At 35.4% G+C, this 11,736-nt stretch overlaps 1 non-coding gene across 1 annotated transcript; it reads left to right on the top strand.

The window, feature by feature from the left end:
* The first annotated feature begins 10,434 nt into the window (after positions 1-10,434).
* On the top strand, positions 10,435-10,541 carry LOC133076030 (U6 spliceosomal RNA). Its single transcript, XR_009697452.1, has one exon. It is a non-coding gene; the product is annotated as a U6 spliceosomal RNA (small nuclear RNA).
* Positions 10,542-11,736: the final 1,195 nt, after the last annotated feature.

Below are 11,736 nucleotides of genomic sequence, written 5' to 3'. Positions count from 1 at the left end.
TTCTCAAATACTATTCAAGGCCTAGTAAATCTTAATGTTTTACAAAAAATCTTGAGATCATATTCAGTGGGAAATTTTCCTAATAATTTTTAAACTTCAAATGCCATGTGTTTTAGTGGATAAAGTGCTTGGAGTCAAGAGCCCCAGTTGTTGAATCTTTCACCTTTTCTTATATCATTAATAATGATATGTCATAAGGTCTTTGCTAAAGCATTTTGAGCTGCTTGGGAAAAAAGGAAGTAGTTGCAATTGAATTTTTGCTATCTTCTTGGTGCTGGGAGACCCTGGGTACATCTTTTGCTCAAGCTAATGGTATTGGTTTATGCATTAAACTCGCTGCATCTATATTCCTTATATTCTCACAATAAGACAATTTTGAAATAGAAGTATCATAGAAAACTTAGGAAAGTTTAGTATGGTGTAAATATTTTGTGTTTTTTTAAATCACCTTGAAAGGATCTACCTAAAGAAAATATTTTACATTAAGCTCCTCCCTACACACTTCTCAGTAACAGTAATCCTGTGTTAATAGTCTTTGAAAATTACTCTTTATTTTTTAAATGTCAGTAGGTAGCTGTAACTTACATATCACTTATAGTGATGTTTATCATGTTAACCGTGTCTACAGACTTCATGGGAATACAAAACATGGCTTTTCTCATAAGCAAAAGAGGCCTCTGACTAGAATAACACATAGTGAAATCTGTGAATGTGTATTATACACAGTGTTTCTGGTCAAAAAAGGATACAGAAAGGAATTATCAGTAACTCTATTTTATTAAGCCTCACTCCTTTTAAATTAAGCTGCTACCGCAATTTAATTCTTGAGCATAACAATGTTAGGTAAGTGACGGCTTAGAATATGTCATTTCAGGGGTATTATCCTGATGGCAATGCAGTTCTTCAAATCATTTCTGATCATTCAAAGTCTTCAGCCTTTAGCCCATAGAGAGCACCCTACCTCTTATCAACATTTTTGTCCTTAACTGAGTCTTTACAAGGTCATTGTCTGGTTCTATGCTCTATTATCTCTAATTGTATATAAAATACTCTTTTCTGGTTTTTGCCATATTCAAAACCTATATTTGTTTTTTAGACGGAATGCAAAGTAATAAAGTGTTTGTTTTTTAACCCGGAAGGGTACAGTCCTGAGGGTTCCTGGGCGGGGGGGAAGAAACCCCCTAAATATCCTTACATCTAGCATTCTTCCCTCTCCCTGGTGCCATGACCACCAGGAAGGCATGTGCTAAGACAGCCCGAGAAGCACAGACAATCTGTTCTTCCAAGACTAGGCAGCTGTGGCAACAAGGTTTGCCCGGTGCCCATCTTGAAGTGAGGGGAGCTAGACCCTTTGGAGCAGCCTGCCAGGTCCTGAGGAAGTCACCTTGCTATTACCACTGGGGCCTCTTCTCAACAGAGGGGTCTTGCTCTGGGATCTAGAACACAGAGTTGACTTGTGACTCCTGTTTATGCATGAGAATTAAATTAATAATCAGAATAACCCTTGTTCCAAGTTCAAATGTGTTTTCAGGATCCTGAAATTAAAATCCTCAAAGTATTTTAACATTGCCTCTTAAAATCCAACTTATGAAATGGGAATTTTGCTTCGTTGTCAAACTGCAGAGGAAACTATGCCATAGTAGTAAAGACTAATAAGGGAAAAAATTGAAATTAAAGGAGTTTTAAAATAAAAATAGATCAATCTTGTCTAGAAGGACCTAAAATTGATTTGCCATGTAAATGAAATTCAAAGCAAAAATGTATCTGTATTTTTTCACTAAAAATAAAAATTGTTTTCAACAGAAAAACTTTTTAAAAACTGTCTTTTGACTTAATGTATTATAATTTTTAAACAGTATATACTAAAACTTTAACAGTCAAACGTTGTTATAATAAAACTGTTTTGCAACAAATTTATGAGTACTTCCTTAACCATTTAGCAAAAGCTGAACTACTCTCTGCAGTTAATAACTGTTAAGAAATATGATGTAAAAAAGAGATTGCACATGCATTTTTATCAGTATTCTACATTGTTTTTCTAGCTGATACTTTTTCTGCATCCTCCCAGGCAGGAAGGAAGTACTGGGGGACTCAGGATCTCTTCTTGGGGTAGAAATAGTGCTGGATAAGGTGCTGGACGAGGTCAGTGCAGACTTATTAACTGGATGATTTAACTCATTTATTATTTGTTTGGTAATTTGGAATGGTCTCTCAGGCAAAAAAAAACTGACATTCTATGAAGACTCAGAGAGAAGTTGAAGTAAAGAGAAGGTAAGGTTTCCAGCCTAACATGGTGACAAAAATGTACCATGACCTTGGTGACAGCCATCAGCCCCTGCGGTGAGTTTGTCTCCCAGTAAATACCTATTATTTTTATGTCTTCCTTTAAAGGGATGCCACAAAACAACTCCCTTCAGAACTCAGATCTTGCTTTGGTTGACCCTCCTCATTCTTAAATGCAGACAATTCAAACTGGACCTGGGGTATGGGGAACAGAAACTGGATTAGAGTGAATGTTGAGTGAAGAAAAGTGGATGGCTTAACTCAGGCTTCCAAATCAATCTCAGGAAAATGAAAGCTATGCAGGTAAATTCCAAAAAAATCACCAGTTCCTCTTCTTCACAGAAAGTTGAACGAATAAAAACAGCAAGATCAGTTTCTCTTATCTTAATTTTCAGAAACCAAGTGAGAGTGTAAAGGAGTACATTCAACTGACTAGCTTCACTGCAACTAGCAATTAAGAAACAACTAGCAATTAAGTAAAAATTACGGATCTTTCCTTCTTGTTATTAGCAATCCAGTATTTTCTCAACTCCTTTACTGAGTCTATAAAGAGTAATTCTGAATCCGTGATCACATGATTTAAGACTTGCTCAACAGCACAGTCCGAGATCATTTTTATGTAAGGGGGATAACTGATGAGAAAAGAAGACAATTATTTAAATTCCAGGTGCCAGAAATAACACGTTTTCCACAAAGAACACTGAGATTTCTTCTGCTTTGCCTGATCCAGAGTGCACTACAATTCCCTCCATGACAAGACATAGGCCATTCCAGGTTGGTGTCTTTGCTTTCTTTTTCTTTTATACATGGACTCTTTTTTTCTTTTTTACAAATGCAAAAAAAAAAAAAAAAAATCTAAGCACAATGCAGTTGTAGTTAAAACTCAAGATAATGATGGTCTAAAAGTGCAAAGGATGCAGTTACCAGAGCAGGAAGAAACATGACATTGGTGAGGTCTACCAGATGGCCAAGAGAGTTATATTCTAATTTATTTCTTACAGTAGCCCTGAGATTACAGTCGCAAAAACAGAGACCCAGAGAAGCAAAGTAACTTCCTCAAAGTCATGCAAGTGACACAAATCTAATTGTATTATTATAATTATTAATTATAATAATTATTATAATTTATAATATATTTCAATATATTTATAGTCATAAATATATAGCATTTATAATATACTTTTTAAATATTTATTATAATAAATATATAATATTTATTATATTATAATAATATTATTATATTGCTGAATTATATTATTCAGCAATAATAATACTTATTACTCTCTTGGAATAATCTGTTTATTTTCAGCTCTGACTTGAGTAGAACATGAAAAATTGGAAAGAAAACAATGAAAATTATACAATAAAAAGATTATAAATCTAGATATAATTCTAAAGATTAAAGAAGCAGTACAATGTAGGCATATACATATATACAATTGAAAGATAGAGATAGAAAGATAAAAAGGTAGGGATAGATGAAAGAATGCAAATACATGATTTGCTGCTGTTTTGAAAAATATTTGGGTTTATTTTTCAGGCCACAGTGAGCAGTTGTCCTCCACATTTAATAACAGAAACAAGCTACCTGGAAGTCATGGAATCTCTTTTCCGGTAAGCTCCTGAAGACTTACTTTGACAGCACACTATTTAGAAGAGGTTATGTGACATGTGTCTAGATATAAAAAATAACTTTATATTTAAAATTTTTTATTTGATATTTATATATATTGCAAAATGATCACCACAATAAGTCTAGCTAACATCTGTCACCACACATAGTTACAAAAAAATGTCTTTTCTTCCAATGAGGACTTTTAAGATTTTAGCAACTTTCAAATATGCAGTTCAATATTATTAACTATAGTGATCCTGCTGTACATTACATCCCCAGGACTTATGTATTTTATAGCTGGAAGTTTGTACCTTTTGATCCCCTTCACCCATTTTGCCCACCTCCCAACCCCTTACCTCTGGCAACCACCAGTCTGTTCTCTGTATCTATGAACTGGGTTTTTGTTTTGTTTTTTTAAAATAATAACTTTAAATGGTTCCTTCCACCTCAGTGTTTCCATGATTTGTGAAAAACAACACATTTTAACAACTACAACAAATGTTTTATTCCCACGAAAGACATGGGACCACTGTATTTTTAATTTTATGCCTCGGAACATCTCTGATGTTTTCTGTGAGCTGAATTTTTATTAAATTAGCAACAGTAAATTTTGTATGAAAACAGAACATCAAATTATGATAAAAGCCAAACATTGATATTGAAAGAACATGTCCTCATTTCCTCAGAAGTCAGAGGAAGTATTTATATTCTTTCATAATCAAGAGAAGATTGCAAAGAAGTTTCTTAATTATAAAGCAATACAGAATCAGGTAATCTTGGATTTATTTAAATGACATAATGGTATGGTTTCAACTCCTGCAAGGAGGCATTGTTACTAAGCCAAAAATGAGTATTTAAACACAAAATGTGAAATTAACTTAGTCATGGCTTCCCATGTCCTACTGACTAGTATTGATAATAAGATTGTATGGTCCTAACTAGGAGGAGAAACATAGACACACACACACACACACACACACACACACATATGCACACATATGCATACATATTTGCCTCCAGTAACTATGTAGCTTGGTATAGCTGAAGCAGTGTCTTTCCATCATCCAACCCATGGACCAGACACTGATGCTCAGTGGTACTGCAGAAACAAAGTTTCTATAAATATATATATATATATATATATATATATATATATATATATACAATACAAGGAGTCTACTCTGTAGATGTATGATTAAAAAGAAAAGAATCACCTAAATTTTCCACCTAAATTTCTTTAGGTAGGACACAATGAAGAGGCCTTGCTTGACCAAACTCTTAATTATTCTCATCCAGGGCTGACACCCACAACTTTTGATTAGTAAAAACATGTGAAATAAGAAATGGAGCTATTAGTCAAAGGTACAAAGTTTCGGTTGTAACTGATGAATAAGTCCTAGAGACTAATGTACAGCATAGAGCCTATACTTAAAAATACTGTATTGTATACTTAAAATTTTGCTAAGAGGGTAAGTCTTATGTCAAGTGTTCTTGTCACACACACAAAATAATAGTAACAAACAAAAGGGTAGGAGGAAACTTTTAAAGGTGATAAATAGGTTTATGGTATAGATTGTGGTAATGGTTTCATAGGTTTATACTTATCTCCAAACTCATCAAGTTGCATACATTAATTATGTACAACTTTTTGTATGTCAAAAAAATTTTAATGTATAATAAACCCTTAGTCTAATAAATTTTGACAATATTTTTCTTCATCTTCCCTTTTCCTCTCAACTGTTATAAACTGCTATGGATTCTTCCTCAGAAGATATTTTATGGCTGCAAATGTTTGAAATCTAAGTTGATTTTCTAACTAGCCACTCTTTCTATACACACTTTCTTGGACCCTGGAACTGTCCTCTTTGTGCTGGTCTTTGAATATTCGTTTGAACTGCAAACCAACAACAAAGGCATATGCTGTCAGGATGATCCAAGACCTTCTCTATGCAACACTCTCCCAGGGCCTCCAGAACAAGCCAATGCATGCTATTGCCACCTTTGCCAGCTCTAGCTAGGGAAGGATGTCTCCGCTGAAAGAACAAGTCAGGAGGTGTTATTGAATATTTTGATAGGAAACTGTGAGCTGTCAGGCAAAGAAAACCTGCTAGTTTGCATAAAATGAAAACTTACTACTGGAGGACCTAAGAGAAAATTTTTAAATTTCATTCCATCTGTTAGTCAATCAAAAATAACTGTATATTATATTTTAATGACTAACAAAAGATAAACTTGAAATTTTTGTTTTGTTTTGTTTTTCAATTGTGTGTTTTAAGTTAATGGTTAAGAGTTCAGGCTTTGGAGACAAAGTACTTGAGTTCAAATCCCAGCTTCACCACTTACTAGCTGTGTGTCTTTGGCAAGTTACTTCACCTCTTTGCACCTTTCTGGACTATTGTTATAGAGATAATAACATTCCCTACCTCATGAGGTTTCTGTAAAGAAGTTACAAGAATGCACTTGGGACACAGCACTCATAAAGATTTGAAATAAAAATAATTATTACTATTTTTTCAATCTTTAAAATGAACTCAAAAAGTTGAGTGGTGACATACAAAACTACTGAAACCATACAAACTCAAAACATCTATATTATCTGATCCTAAGTCCTGTTTTACGGATGCTCAAACAGGCTGAAAAGTAATTTGTCCAGGGCTTCCCTGGTGGCGCAGTGGTTAGGAATCCGCCTGCCAATGCAGGGGACACAGGTTCGAGCCCTCGTCCGGGAAGATCCCACATGCCGCGGAGCAACTAAGCCCGTGGGCCACAACTACTGAAGCCCGCGCGCCCTAGAGCCCGTGCTCCGCAACAGGAGAAGCCACCGCAATGAGAAGCCTGTGCACCGCAACGAAGAGTAGACCCACTCACCGCAACTAGAGAAAGCCCGCGTGCAGCAACAAAGACCCAATGCAGCCAAAAATAAATGAATAAATAAATAAAATTTGAAAAGTAACTTGTCCATCAAAGGTAGAGTTAGGAATTAACTAGGCCAATTCTCTTCTTGTGATTCCAAACTGCCACTGTAATATATCTTTTTCACTGATTTTTTGCCTTAACCACAGAGCTTGTCCTGTCTACTCTACTCTGCACTGGAAATTCCTCTGAATACACAAGCAAATAGAGATGAATTCATTCAAATCAAACTGTGACTTGTAGCCAAACTAATGAGAATTTGACCAGGTGGCTGCAATATTTCAGTTGAGCTCCCTTGGAAAAGGACAGAATGGGAGGCTTTTTTACCCTAAGAGTTCTAACTATGTCATTTCCACCAAGTAAAATAGGGCAGCTAGGTGGCTTTGGGCAAAAAAAATAGTTACTTCCAAATTAGCATAAAAGGAATGATGCTACTGACCCAACCTCCAGTAGGATACGCATGTTAGGGAATGCTGGTAGAACAGTAATTACTGTACCAAGAAAATGACCACACTTTACATCCAGTTTCTATAGGATTTATGGTGCCAGGTGAAAAGAAGTTTTATTTACAAAAGCTAGTTGACCCAACATAAAATAGAAGGAGGTTAAATTGTCTTTACCTTTGCATATTTTATTACCTTATTTCTAGAATAGGATATGTTTAATGTTTTCATAATCACTACTTCCTACTTCCTTTAAAAATCTGACCATAACTAGTTGATAAGTTTTTTAATTGTTTGATAAATTAATTCACAGCAAAGTCTAAATCACAGAAAATGATTTATTCTCCTCCTTGGAGTATATACCTTTAATACTTAAATATCTGCAGACTCAAAAAACAAAGCGAAATTTCATTATCATTAGGTCATAGGTCAGGAGGTGGAGTGTTTAGTGCACAGACACTTTCCTGTCAAATCACATATGTGGCACCTATCTGTCCATATAGGACCACGGAGCATACCCGAGATTCAGGTTTCACATTCTGACCAATTGACCTAATGCATCTAGTCTCTAAGAAATAAAAGTAAATAAAATGTTCCATAGAAATTCCATCATCTTTTTATTCCTGAAGCCTAGAATAAAAATTGTCCTCTGATTTAAAAAATTTTTTTTTGGTTTTAGATGGCTTATTCATACTTCTAAAGTGAAAATCCGAGTTATAAAGAACAATAAACGATACTCTATGGACTTGAGATTCCAATTACTGAAAATTCCAAGGTCCAAACAATGGAAACTCACAATGGCACTTTTATGAACCATAAAACAATTCTTCCATATGACCCTTCACATGGATTTTTCTTTGTTCAACAGGTTTTCCCTGTAATACTGCTCTGCTTAACTTGTTGAGTTGTCATAAATTTACTGATTACTTCAGATGAATGTTCTAATCCTAAAGTTAAGCAAGAAGTATAAGGATACACTCTCTTCTTCTTTCATACCCACAGGAGAGTTAGTCACAAGAAGTCTTTGTTGGCTGACTTGCCTTTATTGTAGCTGATTCTGCATGAAATGGGTGTGACTCTCTCCAAAGGTATGAATCATTCAGACATTGTTTCAGTAGAAGTTAAGAGAGGTCCACCTAAAAAAATGTTATAGCAAATTAGCAGACAATTCCCTTGTAAAATAAGAGGTCTGCTTTCAAGGCATATAGTAATGTTCATAATAAACACTATGATTTTTTAAAAATCTTTAACCACAAATGTCCTCAGACCAGCTGGTAAGTGTTACTATGATCGTTAAAACTAAAAATATCAGGAGCAATTTTTTTCCCACTGCCTTTTTTGTATCAAAGTTTTGCTTAACTGGTTTGATAATGTTTGAACATATTTCTGTCTAATAAAATCTCTGAATGGGAACTAGAGGAGATGATGAAACTCAAACTAGGTCCACCGCCAAAAAAAAAAAAAAAAAAAAAAAAAAAAGTACAGTTCAAGCAAAACGGGTTTAAGAACACTTTCCTGAAATGCTCACATACCAGGGACATTTTGATTTTCTTTCTTATGATATCTGAAAGACTGCTTCAACTCTCCAATTTCCTGGGTGTGTACAGATGTAACTGAGTTAATTAAATTATTATATATCATATTAAAAGATTTTCAATTGCTTATGCTATAAAAGCAAAGTTACATAGAAATAATTTGCATTCGTAATATCAAATTTGGGATTCAAGAATAACAATATCATAACTTTTCTCAGCAGGGTAATAGTTCCCAATATTTCTTCTGTGTAACATGTGTGACAAATGACATTCACAAGCTCACACCCTCCCATGGACAAGTTCACCCTCAGGCTCCGTTTGCCTCCCCCGCTGGAATCAACCCTTTCTCCACCCAAGGGGGATGTCAAAAATGCAAGTAAGTAACATCATTACTGAATAACTTTAAATGTGCTCTAATGATCTTAACAAGTAAATCAATCACAAATTTCAGAACTTGATAATTAATAAGTTACTGCATCGACTTGCATGGTACAAAAGTTTTTTTAAAAACCACCACCAACGTTAGTTTTGAAAGTAAATTAAAATCAGTTAATTTCTTTGAATCCTTGTTTTTTCTTTAACATGGAAATTGTTATTTATTTTTGAAATTTTGCTTCTCTCTACTACAGTATTTATAATGATCAATCAGATCATTTTGAAAAGGTCTTTAAAGCCAGTATTTTACTTCCACCTTTGCTCTCCAAAGCCATTGCATCGCTTCTATTTCACTTTTTCTTGATATGCAAGAATGTCACTTGTCTACGTGCAAATGAATGAAGTAACTGCCGAGAAACCAGTATTCTTTTCTGTCTTCTGAGGGGTTTTTTGGTGGATCACCCTAGGCTCATTAGTCACATTTGGGTCAGCATGATGGTTTCTGTCTGACACTCTCAGTAAACACTCTTGTGCTGCCCTGTCACAAGTCCTGTCACACAGTCCAGGGCTGCTATTAGCAACCAAACTCTCCTCCTCTCTTCCCCAGCCACTGCTACTTCCCTTATCTTTCCAAGAATTCCTATAAACAAACCCTAGGGTGAAATCAAAGCTAGAGATTTATTCTGAAATTTTTTTCAGAAAACGTAGGTGGAGAGATAAAATCAACATTGTCAAGTGGCACACTCTTGTAATGAATGCTAACTTTGTTCACCTCCAGAGGGAAAAGGGATTTTCCATATTGTTTATGGTTTCTGGTTTCGCACTTTGTTCCCCTTGTAAGGAAGGGAGTCTTGAAAAAGAGGAAGAACACAGAAATGTTCTCCACTGGCCTCTAAACTCCTCAAACTTTACACTGTTTGGGAAGGCTTAGCAGGCCCATCTGTGATAAAATTGTGAGGTAGGGGGATTTTGTCCACAGTGAAGCAGGACTCCCAGCACACCCACACCTCAGTTTGGGGAAATTTACTCATGTCCTTCCAGGAATATAATGCTCTCTTCTCTTTTCCCCTTTACCCTCATTTTACACACACACATACACACACTTATCCTCCAAAATAACCTTGAAAATATTGGGTTGGCCAAAAGGTTTGCTCGGTTTTTTCCGTAAGATGGCTCTAGTAGCACTTAGTTGTCTTTAACTTCATTGAAACAATTTTGTTAGATTGTATGTGACAGCTGTCATATCAGCGTGCATTTAAAAAAAACACTTGTGCTCGCTTTGGCAGCACATATACTAAAATTGGAACGATACAGAGAAGATTAGCATGACCCCTGCGCAAGGATGACACGCAAATTCGTGAAGCGTTCCATATTTTTTGATTCACTTCGTTACACGGCAGAAACTAACACACCATTGTAAAGCAATTATACTCCAATAAAGACGTTAAAAAAATAAAAAATAAAAAAAGACTTATTAAAATTGGTGAATTTTTGTGTAGCCATTTTATTATTGAAGGTGGAAGAAAAAAAGCAACATTTTTGGCATATTATGCTTTATTATTTCAAGAAAGGTAAAAACGCAATCAAAACACAAAAAAAGATTTGTGCAGTATATGGAGAAGGTGCTGTGACTGATCGAATGTGTCAAAAGTGTTTTGCGAAGTTTTGAGCTGGAGATTTCTCACTGGACGATGCTCTACCGTTGGGTAGACCAGTTGAAGTTGATAGTGATCAAATCAAGACATTGAGAAAATCAACGTTATACCATGCGGGAGATAGCCAACATACTCAAAATATCCGAATCAAGCACTGAAAATCATTTGCACCAGCTTGGTTATGTTCATCGCTTTGATGTTTGGGTTCCACGTAAGTTAAGCGAAAAAACCTTCTCGACCATATTTCCACATGTGATTCTCTACTTAAACCTGATGAAGACATTCCATTTTTAAAACAAATTGTGACGGGCAAGGAAAAGTGGATACTGCACGATAATGTGGAACAGAAGAGATCGTGGGGCAAGTGAAATAAACCACCACCAACCACACCAAAGGCCGGTCTTCATCCAAGGAAGGTGATGTTGTGTGTACGGTGGGATTGGAAAGGAGTCCTCTATTATGAGCTCCTTCCGGAAAACCAAAAGATTAGTTCCAACAAGTACTGCTCCCAGTTACACCAACTGAAAGCAGCACTCAATGAAAAGCGTCTAGAATTAGTCAACAGAAAACGCATAATCTTCCATCAGGGTAACTCAAGACCGCATGTTTCTTTGATGACCAGGCAAAAACTGTTACAGCTTGGCTGGGAAGTTCTGATTCATCCGCCATATTCACCAGACATTGCAACTTCGGATTTCCATTTATTTCAGCCTTTACAAAATTCTCTTAATGGAAAAAATTTCAATTCCCTAGAAGGCTGTAAAAAGCACCTGGAACAGTTCTTTGCTCAAAAAGATAAGAAGTTTTGGGAAGATGGAATTATGAAGTTGCCTGAAAAATGGCAGAAGGGTGAATACATTGTTCAATAAAGTTCTTGGTGAAAATGAAAAACGTGTTTTATTTTTATTTAAAAACCA

Source organism: Eubalaena glacialis, chromosome 15 (assembly GCF_028564815.1).
Source record: "Eubalaena glacialis isolate mEubGla1 chromosome 15, mEubGla1.1.hap2.+ XY, whole genome shotgun sequence".
NCBI lineage: Eukaryota > Metazoa > Chordata > Mammalia > Artiodactyla > Balaenidae > Eubalaena > Eubalaena glacialis.
The sequence above is the reverse complement of the archived record's forward strand: the minus strand, read 5'-3'. Positions and strand labels throughout refer to the sequence as shown.